General features: G+C 44.4%; 1 long non-coding RNA gene across 1 annotated transcript; it reads right to left on the reverse strand.

Moving 5' to 3' along the window:
* Nucleotides 1-6,598: 6,598 nt before the first annotated feature.
* LOC115201309 (uncharacterized) lies at nucleotides 6,599-8,977 on the reverse strand. Its single transcript, XR_003879728.1, has 3 exons — nucleotides 8,570-8,977; nucleotides 7,582-7,715; nucleotides 6,599-7,409 (listed from the first exon to the last, which is right to left on the reverse strand). It is a non-coding gene; the product is annotated as an uncharacterized LOC115201309 (long non-coding RNA).
* Nucleotides 8,978-16,274: the final 7,297 nt, after the last annotated feature.

A 16,274-nucleotide genomic window follows, 5' to 3' on the forward strand; every position in this document is an offset into this window, starting at 1 on the left:
TGAGATGGTCAGGGACCGTATTGTATTTGGAATACACTCACCGCGAGTGAGAGAGAAACTTTTGAATGTTGGGTCTGAGCTAACGCTGGACAAAGCTATCGACATAGCCAGATCTCACGAGCTAGCACAGGCTCAGATGAAAAGCATTTCGCGCCGCAGCACGAGCGCATCACGTGAACAAGCAGTGCACGCAGTCAGGCAGACATCAAAGCACACCTCCGGTGCCCAGAGAGCGCGTTTCAGAACGGAGAGAGACATAACTCCAAAACAGAGCGACACAGACTCAGAACGCCCCAAAACAAGTGGATATTGTGGATACAAAGTGCATGGCGAACAAGGAAATTGCCCAGCTAAAGGCAAACGGTGTACTAAATGTAGTAAATGGAATCACTTTGCAAAAGTGTGCAGAGCTTACCGTGGAAAAACAGTACACGCAGTGTGTGAAGATGAAATGTCAAACGATGAACTGTTTATTGATTCAGTGACACAGAAAAGTCAAATATCAGAGACAGAGCAAGTCTTTGCTGACATTGAGATAGGAACACAAAGCTAAAGTTCAAACTAGACACTGGTGCAGAAGTAAACATTATTCCTCTGAATAAGTACCACAGCTTGACATCTGAGTGCGAGCTACAGCCCACTATGCCCAGACTAACTGGTTATGGTGGTGAACAGCTCCCAGTAAAAGGCACATGCACTTTCAAATGCAAATACAAGGAAAGTGACATGATGTTGGACTTCTACTTTGTTGACACTAGAGCACCTGCAGTGCTAGGTCTTAAAGCATGTTTAGAGATGGACCTCATCAAGCTAGTTTTATCAATAACAGCACCAGTAGAGACAGGAAATGTACTGGAGGAGTTTGCTGATGTTTTTAAAGGAATAGGATTATTCCCAGGAGAATGTACCATTCACCTTGACCCAGACGCAACCCCTGTGGTCTACCCCCCGAGAAAGATTCCCCTTGCTCTCCGTGCCCGTCTGAAGAAAGAGTTGGAGAGCATGGAGCAATCTGACATAGTCACCAAGGTTACAGAACCGACTGACTGGGTAAACGCGTTAGTGGTGGTAGAGAAATGTTAGGATTGAACTGGCTATTTGTTTGCATAACCTATATAATATAACAGAGAAGCTATGCTACAATATTAAGTATATAAACTATAGATAAGTCAACTGCTAAAGACAATAACTACACCCGGCAACAGGAAGTGCGTCACGAGGCTGGGACCAGCCTGCACGCCAACGATAGGATGAGTAAGTTTAAACCACGCTCATCCTCCCTCTGACAGGCCAGCAGTGAGCGGGAACTATCTCTGTCAGAGTATTTAAGGAAGAACAAAGGATGTGTCGTTCTCTTCTCTGTCTGCCCTGCGTGGTGATACAGTGAGACCGTATATACGAACATCATATTTACCATTCAAGTGTTTGCATTAATTAAAGTACAAAGAAATCAGAAGTTACTCTGTGCTGACTATTTTTGTTCTGATACCAGATTCGAATTGACGCGACCCGACAGAAACCACGCACAGGCAAGCTCCGAGTATGTCTCGACCCAAGAGACTTGAACAAGGCTATCAAACGCCCCCATTACCCTTTACTGACGCTAGATGGCATCACACACAAGCTAGCGGGGGCACACTACTTCAGTGTCATGGACGCTAGATCAGGCTACTAGGCTATCAAGCTCACAGAAGAGTCATCTAAGCTCACAACATTCAACACACCGTTTGGACGCTACAGGTTCTGTCGCCTGCCTTTTGGGATTATCTCAGCCCAAGACGAGTTTCAGCGAAAGATCGACGAAGTGTACGAAGGCCTCGACGGAGTTGTGGCAATTGTGGACGAAATCCTTGTTTATGGTCGAACCAAAGAGGAGCACAACCGAAACCTCTGCGCGATGCTGCAAAGGTCCCGCGAGAGAGGAGTCTGGCTCAACCCCGAGAAGAGCACAGTCGGCGCTTCAGAGGTCAGCTACTTCGGGCATCTTCTCACAGTGAATGGAATCAAGCCAGATCCACAGAAGATCTCAGCCATAAAAGAAATGGAGCCACCAAAGAACCGGGCAGAGCTGGAAACTGCTTGGCATGGTCAACTACTTATCCAAGTTCGCACCAGGCCTCTCCAATGCTAATGCACCCCTGCGTCAACTGCTAAAGCAGTCCAGTGAGTTTCTCTGGGACAAGCAACACGATATTGCTTTCCAGAATGTGAAAGACTTGATCACGAGAGAACCAGGACCAATCCTTGCCTACTACGACCCCAACAAAAAGCTCAGACTCCAAGTGGACGTGTCGAAATATGGACTAGGTGCAGTGCTACTGCAAGAAGGAAAGCCCATCGGCTACGCTTCCAAATCTCTCACAGACTGTGAAATCAACTACGCTCAAATCGAAAAGGAGCTCTATGCCATTTTGTTCGGATGTAAACGTTTCCATCAGTACGTATATGGACGACAAGTCATTGTGGAATCCGACCACAAGCCCCTTGAGTCAATCATGAGGAAACCACTAGCTGCAGCCCCGCCAAGGCTACAGAGAATGATCCTTCAACTACAAAAATACGACTTCACAATCACTCACCGTCCAGGGAAAGACATCCCTGTCGCAGACACACTCTCCAGGAAGTTTCTTACCTACAAGGACAGCAGCCTCAGTGAAGGCATGGACATGCAAGTGCACACTGTGTACAGCCACTTACCAGTTAGTGACACAAAACTGAAGGAGATGCAAGCAGAAACAGAAAAGGACTCACAACTCACACAGCTGAGGAAAGTCATACAGAATGGATGGCCTGAGGAGAGGAGAAAATGCCCTCAGAGCGTCTCAGAATTCTGGAACCATCGTGATGAACTATCACAGATCAACGGAATAATTTTCAAAGGAGAGAAAATCATTATTCCTACGAGTCTCAGAGAAGAGATTTTGACAAAGATCCATGCTGGACACATGGGCATGAAAAAGTGCAAACAGAGCACGGGACATTTTGTTTTGGCCCGGAATGTGCAAACAAATAGAGGACATTGTTGGTAAATGCGCCATCTGTCTTGAACGACGCCCCTCAAACACCAAAGAGCCAATGTTACATCACTGTATCCCAGACCGACCCTGGCAGGTCGTGGCAACCGATCTGTTCACCTGGAACAACGAGGACTACATCGTAACAGTGGACTACTACAGCAGATACTTCGAACTCGACAAGCTTCACAGCACCACATCTGCAGCTGTGATACACACGCTGAAAGCAGCCTTTGTCAGGCATGGCATTGTAGAGACTTTAATATCTGACAATGGGCCCTGTTACAAATCAAATGAGTTTGAATCCTTCACAAAAGCATGGGAGTTCACACGTCACCACAAGCCCACATTACCCTCAAAGTAATGGCCTTGCTGAAGAATCTGTGCAGATTGCTAAATCACTCATGGACAAAGAAAAAGCAGACAAGAGACCCCTACCTCAGTCTCCTTGAATACCGCAACACTCCAGTTGACAACTTCAAATCACCAGCCCAGCTGTTGATGAGCCGCAGACTTCGCTCAATCCTTCCCAGCACCAACCAGCAGCTGCAACCTGAGGTAGTCAGCTACAAGGAAATGCATGAAAAACGTGCACAGAGACAACAACAACAAAAGCGATACTACGACAGGTCAGCTAGACCACTGCCACCACTGATCAACGGAGAGTCAGTTAGAATCCAGGAGCATGGCCTCTGGAAACCAGCAGTCGTCATCCAGCCAGCTGACACTGAACGTTCATATCACGTCCGCACCGCAGAAGGAGCAGTGTACCGCCGCAATCGTCGTCACCTACTGAACACAAAAGAACAACACACTGATGAGATGAACTGTTCCCCTGAAAGAGAACGTGATGGACTAAACACACACACAGCACAACATACACCATACTTACCTGCAACACCACAAGAACTGTTGACTGACACAGAAGCATGCTCAGCATCATATCGCACAAGGTCAGGAAGAGAGGTCAAGCCCAGAGCTGTCCTAGACCTGTGAAATGTCAAAGGGTGTAGGCGGATCGCTGCCCTAAAAGAGTTCCAGACTGTAAACTTGTTATTGAAAGTTCACTTGAAATGCTTTGGTATTGTATTTGTTTGAAATGTTAAAATGTAATTTCTACAGTGAAAGCTGAGTTGCTGAGAATCCCTTGTTTGAAAAGTAACAGTATGTTGGATCATTGTTTCAGAGTCTGTTGATTCAGTTGGTGTAGTATGCAATATAAATGGTTACTTACCTTGAGTTCAAACTACAGACCATGTATTAAAAAGAAATGCTTATAATATGTAAAACATTTTTCTTTTGTTTTAAAAGAAGGGGGATGTAATATTCATATGTGTAAACATACTGAATTATAATTGGATGCATTTTACCACCGTATCATACAGTGCTATGATTGGTTAAGACCACCCAGATGGTTAGGTCATGGTCAGTTGATCATGGTTGGAGATACGTGAACATGCAAGTTGTAGCTAGCTAATAAAGAGCTACGTTAAGAAATATCCTGTAGTACTGCATTTTATTATTTTGTACAAAGCGTGCAAAACAAGACAACACATCAAATATCCTTCATTCAAATGACATCCTAATATGATACTGCATTTACACGTCATCTGAAACGTCTATTGCGCTTTCTAAAAGATACAAAACTTTACTATTGAATATGAAGATCAAGAATGACATGTCGCAGAAAAAAAACATGTATTTGTTGTTGAGGGGATATTATTTTTCAAGTAAAATACACAGTGAGTGTTACATTATTTAAAGTTAACAAGTTTTGCTGCCCATAACACTTCAGATGGGAGGTATTCACTGATAAGGCCTCGTATTGCTATCAATAATCAATCCATATACCAGTGTCGTAACAGAACGATACTGCCCAGTTGAAAATACAACAGGTAGAAAGTGCTTGACTGAATCAATGGAGATCCAACTATTTATATGTACAGTTTCACAATGTGTTATTGCTGGAGAAATTAAGTATCCACCCAGAATAAGACAATACATTTAAAGCAATATACTTCAACAAAGAACAGACACAGACGAATTTGCACAGTGATATGGAAAATTACTGAGGATAATAGCAGACGATATTGCCACTCCTATTTGCCATATCTTAAATTTAAGCCTACAATTTAAGCCTCCAAGCCTGCCCACAGGCTTGGAGGGAAGCAAAAGTTATCCCTCTACCTAAGAATAGTAAAGCCCCCTTTACTGGCTCAAATAGCCAACCAATCAGCCTGTTACCAATCCTTAGTAAACTTTTGGCATTTGTTTGTTTGTTGAACAGATACAGTGCTACTTTCAGCATGCTTATAGGGAAGGACATACAACAAGCACAGCGCTTACATAATTGGCTGATGATTGGCTGAGAGAAATTGATGATAAAAAGATTGTGGGGGCTGTTTTGTTAGACTTCAGTGCGGCTTTTGACATTATCGATCATAGTCTGCTACTAGAACAAATGTATGTTTTAGGGTTTTACATACCCTGCTATATTGTGGATAAAGAGTTACCTGTCTAACATAACAAAGAGGTTGTTCTTTAATGGAAGCCTCTCCAACATAATCCAGGTAGAATCAGGAATTCCCCAGGGCAGCTTTTTTCAATCTTTAAAGCCAGTGTGTCTATGTATGCGGATGACTCAACACTATACACGTCAGCTACTACAGTGACTGAAATGACTGCAACACTTAACAAATAGCTGCAGTTAGTTTCAGAATGAGTGGCAAGGAATAAATTAGTCCTAAATATTTCATAAACTAAAAGCATTGTATTTGACTAATCATTTACTAAACCTCAACTAAATCTTGTAACGAATAATGTGGTAATTGAGCAAGTTGAGGTGACTAAACTTCTTGGAGTAATCCTGAACTGTAAACTGTCATGGTAAAAACGTATTGATACAACAGTAGTTAAGATGGGTAGAAATCTGTTCATAATAAAGCATTGCTCTGCCTTTTTAGCCACACTATCAACAAGGCAGGTCTTACAAGCCCTTGTTTTGTCGCACCTGGACTACTGTTCAGTCGTGTGGTCAGGTGCCACAAAGAGGGAATTGCAATTGGTTCAGAACAGGGCAGCACAGCTGGCCTTTGGATGTACACAGAGAGCTAATGTTAATAATATGCATGTCAATCTCTCCTGGATCAATGAGGAGAAATTGACTTCATCACTACTTGTATTTGTGAGCGCTATTGACATGTTAAATGCACCAAGCTGTCTGTTTGAACTACTGGCACACAGCTCGGACACCAATGCATACCCCACAAGACATGCCAACAGAAGTCTCTTCACAGTCCCCAGGTCCAGAAAAGACTATGGAAGACTCACAGTACTACATAGAGCCACGACTACATGAAACTCTATTACACATCAAGTAACTCATGCAACCAGTAAAATTAGATTTAAAAAACTGATAAAAATACATCTTATGGAAATGCGGGGACTGAAGGAACAAACACAGGCACAGACACATGCATACACACACGATAACATGCACCAAACACACACACGTACACATGGATTTTGTGTTGTAGTTATGTGGTAGTGGAGTGGGGGCCTGAGGGCACACACTTGGTGTGTTGTGAAATCTATTGTGAATGTGTTGTAATGTTTTAAAATTGTATAACAGACTTAATTTTGCTGGAACCCATGAAGAGTAGCAGGTAATGGGGATCCATAATAAATACTAATAGTATATGACATCCTCCTATCTCTCATTTACAGATTTATTACGTGTTTTTATATTCAATGGCAAACATCCATTTTGTGTGTTTCTTTGCTTAGAATGTAGAGGTATGACACATGCTGGTTGGTAAACAGTGGAGCTACCCGAGTTTCAAACCAGGATATAAAAAGATAATTACAGTTTAATAAAATATCATGTTTCAGCTCCACCAGTTAAATAAAAATCCAGCACCCATTCAGGTAGGTGCTTTTAGCAACACGGGTGTATTTACATTAGAGTTGCTTTCAATTATATTGGGTTGCACAAAAACAGTCTGCAGGAAGCCAGAAGTTAAATACGATTCCATTTCAACTGGCAGACAGGACGGTTGGTCATTATGACGGGAGGAATTTGAGTCAAAATATTAGACTTTTAATAATATAATCCTTTAGATATTTTGTCTAAAATGTCTCCGTCATAATGACCAACCATCTTGCCCCCCGGCACAGTATGTTCAAATGGGATTGTATTTAACCTCTGGCTTCCTGCGGACTGTTTTTGTGCAACCCAATACAATTGAAAGCAAGTATGTAAATACACCCGCATTGCTAAAAGCACCTAACAGTAAGATTAAACCTTCTACTGTACACAGATGTTCTCGGGGGCGACGCGGAGCAGCTGCTGAATCTGATTCGCAGAGAACACAAACCGAGACACGACCTAGGAAGCTGGTAGCGAGGGAAAGAAGAATGAGTGAGGGGTGCGGCACCTGGCCAAAATTCATTGAAAAAAGGTGAGAATAGAGAATAAGTGATGGGCATGGAAAGATCCAAGAAAGGAGAAGGGCGTGAGAAAGATGGAGAGAGAGAATGACAGCATTAAAGCGCTGTCTTTACCTACCTGTTGATGGATGTGCGTGACACCAGGGGGCTGAGGACAGTGGCGATGAAGGAGAGGTAGAGCTGGGTGAACATCCAGCCAGACTTCTCTATGCTGCATCTCAGAAAAGCCTCGGTGTCCCGGTCCAGATGGCTCTGCACAAACAGAGATGGATGCAACCTCAGGAGGCTGAAGAAATTTGGCTTGTCACCTAAAACCCTGACAAACTTTTACAGATGCACAGTCGAGAGCATCCTGTCAGGCTGTATTAGAGCCTGGTACGGCAACTCCACCGTCCTCAACCGCAAAGCTCTCCAGTGGGTGGTGCGGTCTGCACAACGCATCACCGGAGGCAAACTACCTGCCCTCCATGACACCTACAGCACTCGATGTCGCAGGAAGGCCAAAAAGATCATCAAGGACATTAATCACCCGAGCCACTGCCTGTTCACACCGCTACCATCCAGAAGGTGAGGTCAGTATAGGTGCATCAAAGCTGGGACCGAGAGACTGAAAAACAGCTTCTATCTCAAGGCCATCAGGCTGCTAAACAGCAATCACTAACTCAGAGAGGCTGCTGCCTACATTGAGACCCAATCACTGGCCACTTTCATAAATGGATCACTAGTCACTTTATACAATGCCACTCTAAATAATGTCACTTTAAGAATATTTACATATCTTACATTACTCATATCACATGTATATACTATATTTTATACCATCTATTGTACCTTGCTTATGCCTCTCGGCCATCGCTCATCCATATACTTACATGTACATATTCTCATTCACCCCTTTAGATTTGTGTATATTAGGTAGTTGTTGGGGATTGTTTGATTACTTGTTAGATATTACTGCACTGCCAGAACTGGAAACACAAGCATTTCGCTACACTCGCATTAACATCTGCTAACCATGTGTATGTGACGAAGTGTGATATCCTCTGACAGTAAATAGCTAGAGTTATTTATTTATTTAAAAGGTAACTCTGTAACTAACTAATTACCTTCTGGGTTTCTTGTCCGGCTTCTTTGCTTTAGCTCACCCATGTTCATGAAAGCGGGCAAGTTGACTGCGCACGTATTTCCCCGTCCACATCTTTCTAGTACGAAGCAGCAAGGCAATGTAGCCCAACACCCACGCCACATAAAGCAATGTGCTCAGCTGCAGATGCCACATAGCGACAATAACGCAACAGAATTGGCAGCTATAATAAAGTGCCTGTGGCAGCCTGGTTGTTGATTGACTGGCCACTAGATATTCAAGTTGTTAAACAGATGTAATATTTAGATGTAATATTAGCTATCCAGCTAGCCAGAGAGTCTCCAATTGTGATATCACACGAAGTGAATACCTTTAGGTCCAAACATAACATTCACACCAACCTGAGGGCGTGGTGAGCTTTTGGAGTCCATATGTTATTTATTCGACATCTCAATCCGTTGTGCAAATATATACTCCGTTTATTAGGTACCGTAATTTCCGGACTATTAAGCGCACCTGAATATAAGCCGCACCCACTGAATTTAAAAAATAAATATATTTTGAACATAAATAAGCCGCACATGTCTATAAGCCGCAGGTGCCTACCGGTACATTGAAACAAATTAACTTTACACAGGCTTTAACGAAACACGGCTTGTAACAAAAATAAATAGGCTTTAACGGAACACGGCTTGTAACAAAAATAAATAGGCTTTAACGAAACACGGCTTGTAACATAAAATAAAAAATTAGCAGTAAGCTTTAGTTGTCTCACGATGCTGTTTCCAACGTCTTATCATCGACTCATTAAGACCAAGCTCCCGTGCAGCAGCTCTATTTTCTTTTCCAACAGCCAGATCAATCGCCTTCAACTTGAAAGCTGCATCACATGCATTTATCCGTGTCTTTGCCATGATGAGAGTGACAAAATGACTACCGTAATCAGAATGATGGGAAGTTTGAGAGCGCTCGATTTAATCTAAACAGTAAACAAAAAAGTTGTTTGACCTTAACCCGTTCGGCAATTTCATTGGTCTAATGAAAGCTTCAGGCCGCCAAATAACTGAGCACGTCACAGAATGTGTTTTTTTGGAGAGAAAAAATTTGAAAGCGGGAAAAATCCATATATTAGCCGCGTCATTGTTTAAGCCGCGGGGTTCAAAGCTGGGAAAAAAGTTGCGGCTTATAGTCCGGGATTTACGGTAAACTCATCTATTACCGGGTCGGAGCCCCCTGCCTCCAGAACAGCCTGAATTTTTAGGGGCATGGTGTTCAATCGTTGCTCAATTGGTATCAAGGGACCTAATGTGTGCCAGGAAAACATTCCCCACACCAGTACACCACCGGCACCAGCCTGTACCGTTGACACCAGGCAGGATGGGTCCATGGACACATGCTGCTTTCGCCAACTCCTAACTCTACCATCAGCATGACGCAACAGAACCGGGATTCGTCGGAACAGGCAATGTTTTTCCACTCCTCAATTGTCCAGTGTTGGTGATGGCGTGCCCACTGGAGCTGCTTCTTGTTCTTGTTTTTAGCTGATAGGAGTAGAACCCTGTGTGGTCGTCTGCTGCAATAGCCCATTGGTGACAAGGAATGACGAGTTGTGCGTTCCGAGATGCCGTTCTGCAAACCACTGTTGGTCTACACCGTTATTCGTCTGTTTGTGGCCCACCTGTTAGCTTGCACGATTCTTGCCATTCTCCTTCGACCTCTCTCATCAATTAGCTGTCAGACAGTAACTGGATGGCTGTCTGCCTGCTTTATTTAGAAAGCCATGGCCACGTGACTCATTGTCTGTAGGAGAGATCAATTTTTGTGAACAGGGTAGCGTACCTAATAAACTTGGTGTATATCTGAATATATATATGGCTCTGACTATGCCTAACTTCCTGCTGCATTGTGAGGGAACTCAACTGTCATCATGTAGCTAGTAGTACATTGGACTCGTTCTATAACGTATAAAAATATATTTTGCGGGTCTGATTGTACGGCAGTGTAATGCATAGATTACGATAGGACCGTATGACATGAAGTCAAACATGAAGTATGAACTTCAGACATATTAGCTAAATCTTTCTATCACAATTTAATAACCAGCAAGATGAAACGACTCAATATCGCCATCTGCCGGCCTTTGGTCTAATAGGCCATGCCATTGTAGGTGCTTATGAATAGTTTTTTGTTCAACAAAGTCAACTTCTGTGTTTTAGGTCCCCCTCTTCCACTCCCATCTCTGTTTGGCCACGCAGTCGTGGTTGAACAGGGAGTACAGGAGGGGACTAAGCACACACCCCTGACGGGCCCCTGTGTTGAGGATCAGCATGGCAGACGTGTTGTTGCCTACCCTTACCACCTGGGGGCGGCCCGTCAGGAAGTCCAGGATCCAGTTGCAAAGGGAGGTGTTTAGTCCCAGGGTCCTTAGCTTAGCGATGAGCTTTGTGGGCACTATGGTGTTGAACGCTGAACTGTAGTCAATGAACAGCATTCTCACATAGGTGCTCCTTTTGTCTAGGTGGGAAAGGGCAGTGTTGAGTGTGATTGACATTGCGTCATCTGTGGATCTGTTGGGGCGGTATGCGAATTGGAGTGGGTCTAGGGCAGGGGTGTACAACCCTGTTCCTGGATAGCTACCTTCCTGTATGTTTTCACTCCAACCACAGTTGTAACTAACCTGGTTCAGCTTATCAACCAGCTAATTATTAGAATTAGGTGTGCTAGATTAGGGTTGGAGTGAAAACATACAGGATGGTTAATCCCCATTAACAGGGTTGGAGACCCCTGGTCTGGGGTATCCGGGAGGATGCTGTTGATGTGAGCCATGACCAGCCTTTCAAAGCACTTCATAGCTACCGATGTGAGTGGTACTCATTTAGGCAGGTTACCTTCGCTTCCTTGGGCACAGGGACTATTGTGGTCTGTTTGAAACATGTACAGTTGAAGTCAGAAGTTTACATACACCTGAGCCAAATACATTTAAACTCAGTTTTTCACAATTCCTGACATTTAATCCTCGTAAAAATTCCCTGTCTTAGGTCAGTTGGGATCACCACTTTATTTTAAGAATGTGAAATGTCAGAATAATAGTAGAGAGAATTATTTATTTCAGCCTTTATTTCTTTCATCACATTCCCAGTGGGTCAGAAGTTTGCATACACTCAATTAGTATTTGGTAGCATTGCCTTTAAATTGTTTAACTTGGATCAAACGTTTCAGGTAGCCTTCCACAAGCTTCCCACAATAAATTGGGTGAATTTTGGCCCATTCCTCCTGACAGAGCTGGTGTAACTGAGTCAGGTTTGTAGGCCTCCTTGCTCACACACGCTTTTTCAGTTATGCCCACATTTTTTCTATAGGATTGAGGTCAGTGCTTTGTGATGGCCACTCCAATACCTTGACTTTGTTGTCCTTAAGCCATTTTGCCACAACTTTGGAAGTATGCTTGGGGTCATTGTCCATTTGGAAGACCATTTGCGACCAAGCTTTAACTTCCTGACTGTTGTCTGGAGATGTTGCTTCAATATATCCACATAATTTTCCTTCATGATTCCATTTATTTTGTGAAGTGCACCAGTCCCTCCTGCAGCAAAGCAGCGCCACAACATGATGCTGCCACCCCTGTCCTTCACGGTTGGTATGATGTTCTTCGGCTTGCAAGCCTCCCCCTTTTTCCTCCAAACATAGCGATGGTCATTATGACCAAACAGTTCTATTTTTGTTTGATCAGACCAGAGGACATTTCTCCAAAAAGTATGATCTTTGTCCCCATGTGCAGTTGCAAACCGTAGTCTGGCTTTTTTATGGCGGTTTTAGAGCAGTGGCTTCTTCCTTGCTGAGCGGCCTTTCAGGTTATGTCGATATAGGACTCATTCACTGTGGATATAGATACTTTTGTACCTGTTTCCTCCAGCATCTTCACAAGGTCCTTTGCTGTTGTTCTAGACTTGCCAAAACTATAGTTTGTTAACAAGACATTTGTGGAGTGGTTGAAAAACGAGTTTTAATGACTCCAACCTAAGTGTATGTAAACTTCTGACTTCAACTGTAGGTATTACAGACTCGGCCAGGGAGAGGTTGAAAATGTGAGTAAAGACACTTGCCAGTTGGTCCGGGCATGCTTTGAGTACACGTCCTGGTAATTCATCTGGCCCCGCAGCTTTGTGAATGTTGACCTCTTTAAAGGTCTTGCTCCCATTGGCTATCGGGAGCGTTATCACACAGTCATCCAGAACAGCTGGTGTTCTCATGCATGCTTCAGTGTTGCTTGCCTCGAAGCAAGCATAAAAAACATTTAGGTCATCTGTTAGGCTCACATCACTGGGTAGCTCGCAGCTGGGTTTCCCTTTGTGGTCCGTAATAGTTTGCAAGCCCTGCCACATCCGACGAGCGTCAGAGCCGGTGTAGTAGGATTCAATCTTTTTGCTTGTTTGACGGTTTGTCTGAGGGCCTAGCAGGATTTCTTATAAGCGTCCGGATTAGTGTCCCACTCCTTGAAAGCGGCAGCTCTAGCCTTTAGCTCATTGCGGATGTTGCCTGTAATCCATGGCTTCTGGTTGGGATATGTACGTACGGTCACTGTGGGGACGACGTTGTCGATGCACTTATTGATGAAGCTGATGACTGAGGTGGTATACTCCTCAATGCCATTTGATGAATACTGGAACATATTCCAGTCTGTGCTAGCAAAACAGTCCTGTTGCGTAGCATCCGTGTCATCTGACAACTTCCGTATTGAGCTAGTTACTGGTACTTCCTGCTTTAGTTTTTGCTTGTAAACAGGAATCAGGAGGATAGAATTATGGTTAGATTTGCCCAATTGAGGGTGGGGGAGATATGTATGCATCTCTGTGTGTGGAGTAAAGGTGGTCTAGAGTTTCTTTCCCTCTGGTTGCACATGTGACATGATGGTAGAAATTAGGTAAAATGGATTTAAGTTTGCCTGCATTCAAGTCCCCGGCCACTAGCAGCACCGCTTCTGGATGAGCATCTTATCATAAGGTACTCTACCTCAGGCGAGCAATACCTCGAGACTTCTATAATTTTAGACATCGCACACCATCTGTTTTTGGCAAATAGACACACACCCCCTCCCCTCGTCTTACCAGACTTAGCTTCTCTGTCCTGCCGGTGCATGGAAAATCCCACCAGCTCTATATTATCCATGTCATCGTTCAGCCACGACTCGGGCCAGTCGTTGGACATGAGTGGAAGGTGGAGAACTCCGGAAGGGGAAAATGGAGTTCCTAAAGAAAGCTAGTACAAGATGGGTGTCAGGGATGGAGCGGCAGTATTATCATAAGGAGATGTGTACTTGGAAAATGGAGAAGGAATGGAGGGAAAAAAAGATGGAGAAGAGGTCTAAGAGAGTGAGGGAAGAAGAGGGTGAGCTTGAGTCGGATAAAAATGGTAGAAAAATGGGAGATGGTTTGTCAAAGAAGAATGGTAGGAAGTGTAAGCAGAGGGAGCTGAAGACAGGAGGAGAAATGGAAGTGAATGAGGGTGAAGTATTGGAGGTGGTAGGTGTGGTAAAGTTGTCAGAGACCGAGGTATGGACCAAGGATCAGGATGAAGAAGAGTCTGACAGTTGGAGTGAAGTTTATGGAAAAATTGGACTCTTGCCTTTTGGCTGATCCATTTGTGGTTTCACGGTGGGTGAAAAAAGAGTTGGGTCATGTGGAATTGGTGAGGGTAACTAGAAGTGGTCTAGTGATAATTGTTTGTGTTTCTGTTGGGCAGAGGAAGAATGCGCTCGAAGTAAAACTAATGGAAAAGTGAATTGTTTCGTTCTCAAGAAAAGGGCACCAATGAAAGGAGTGATAACTGGGGTAACAGTAGATATAAACGTTGACCAGCTGAGGGCAAAGATTCCCGGTGTGTGTGATGCTCGTCGTTTGATGCGACGCTGACAGGGTGGCGAGAGTGGGGAAACAGAAGAGTCATTATCTGTTCTTTTGAGTTTTGAAGTTGAGTCTTTGCCTGACAAATTGAAGTTAGGATATATAAGTTATCCTGTACGAGCGTATGTGCCGAATACATTACGTTGTTACATGTGTCAAGCTTATGGGCATGTGGCAGCAGTGTGTAGGAGGGAGGGTCCAAGGTGTGAGAGATGTGCAGAAGGGCATGAGACAAAGTAATGTGTAGTATTGGGGAAAGTAGTGTAATATGTTAATTGTAGGGGTGCCCATGGAGCTGGGGATCAGAAATGTCCCGTGCGAGAGATGCAGGTTGAGGATTCCAGGGTTAGAGTAGAGCAGAAGTTGTCATATGCTGAGGCAGTGAAGAAAGTAGAGGAAGATGGGTTAAGGGGAAGAGTGGTGAGAGTAGTGGAGATATACCAGTACAGAGGGAAAGGCCAAAAAGTGAAATAAGTTCAGTAAGATTGGATTTTTAGTATTTATAGCAATGGTTATTAATTGCACTGCAGGGATGGATCGGAAGTCTCAGAAAATTGAGGTTGTGGTGGCAGCTGCAGAGAGTTATTTGGGTGTGCGAGACTTGACAGCAGAAGTTACAGGATGTGTTAAGTGGTGATGTCCCATCCTTCAGGGTGATGGCATGAGGTAGGAATAAATCTATTTAATTAGTGGAGTAGGGGGGGTGTTAATTTAAATTTATATCATTTTGAAATTAGTGAGTATAGTGTTAGATGGTAGTGTATTTATGTAGTACATTTTTCTTTTTCAAGTAAAGTATAAGGGAGTTGTACTCCAGTCTAGTAGGTGGCGGTAATGCAACAAATTGGATGCCAACTGCCGTTAAACCTCATAGAAGAAGAAAAGAAGAAGATGAAGAAGCCACAACTCTGTGAAACATAAGATATTACAATTTTTAATGTCCCGTTGGTAGTATAATCTTGATCATAGGTTATCATCCATTTTATTTTCCAATGATTGCACATTGGCCAATAGAATGGATGGCAGTGGGGGTTTCCTCTAGCACCACGGGAAACGCAGGAGAGTCAATGAGGAAGAGACTGATTCTCTCCCTGTGACCCCCCTGCATCACCATAACCAAAGGAGTGCTGGCCTCCCTGATAAAGCCGGACCCTAATGGTCGACTGTCCAACGCGTGAACTGGAAAGGGCTTAACCACTGGATCAATGGGGATCCCTAAACTATGGGCGAATGCTCTGTCGATAAAATTCCCAGCCGCGCCTGAATTGACAAGCGCCTTATGCTGGGAATGCGGGGAAAACTCATGAAAGTTGGCTTGCAAAAACAGGTGGGCAACAGAGGGCTCTGGGTGAGAATGGTGCAAGCTCACCTGGGATGACGCCAGAGCGCTCTGCCTGCTGCCTCGACCCCCAGAGGAACCAACCCGACACCGACCGGCAGTGTGACCTCTGCGGCCACAGATGGTGCACGTGAAGGCCCCCCCTCCGGCCTCCCTGAACGCAGTACCCCCAGCTCCATAGGCACCGGAGCGGTGGTGCTGGGAGATGGAACCGACAGAGCCGCATCTGAACGTCCACGGGTGACCAGCAGGTTATCCAGCCGGATCGACAGGTACACCAGCTGGTCAAAGGTGAGGGTGGTGTCACTGCAGGCCAACTCCCGACAGACATCCTCGCGCAAGCTGCAGCGATAGTGGTCGATCAGGGCCCTGTCCTTCCATCCCGCTCCGGCGACCAGGGTCCGGAAGTCCAGGGTGAACTCCTGGGCGCTCCTCGTCCCCTGCCTCAGGTGGAAGAGACGTTCACCCGCCGCTCTACCCTCGGGTGG

Source organism: Salmo trutta, chromosome 10, assembly GCF_901001165.1.
Source record: "Salmo trutta chromosome 10, fSalTru1.1, whole genome shotgun sequence".
In the NCBI taxonomy this organism is placed as follows: Eukaryota; Metazoa; Chordata; class Actinopteri; order Salmoniformes; family Salmonidae; genus Salmo; species Salmo trutta.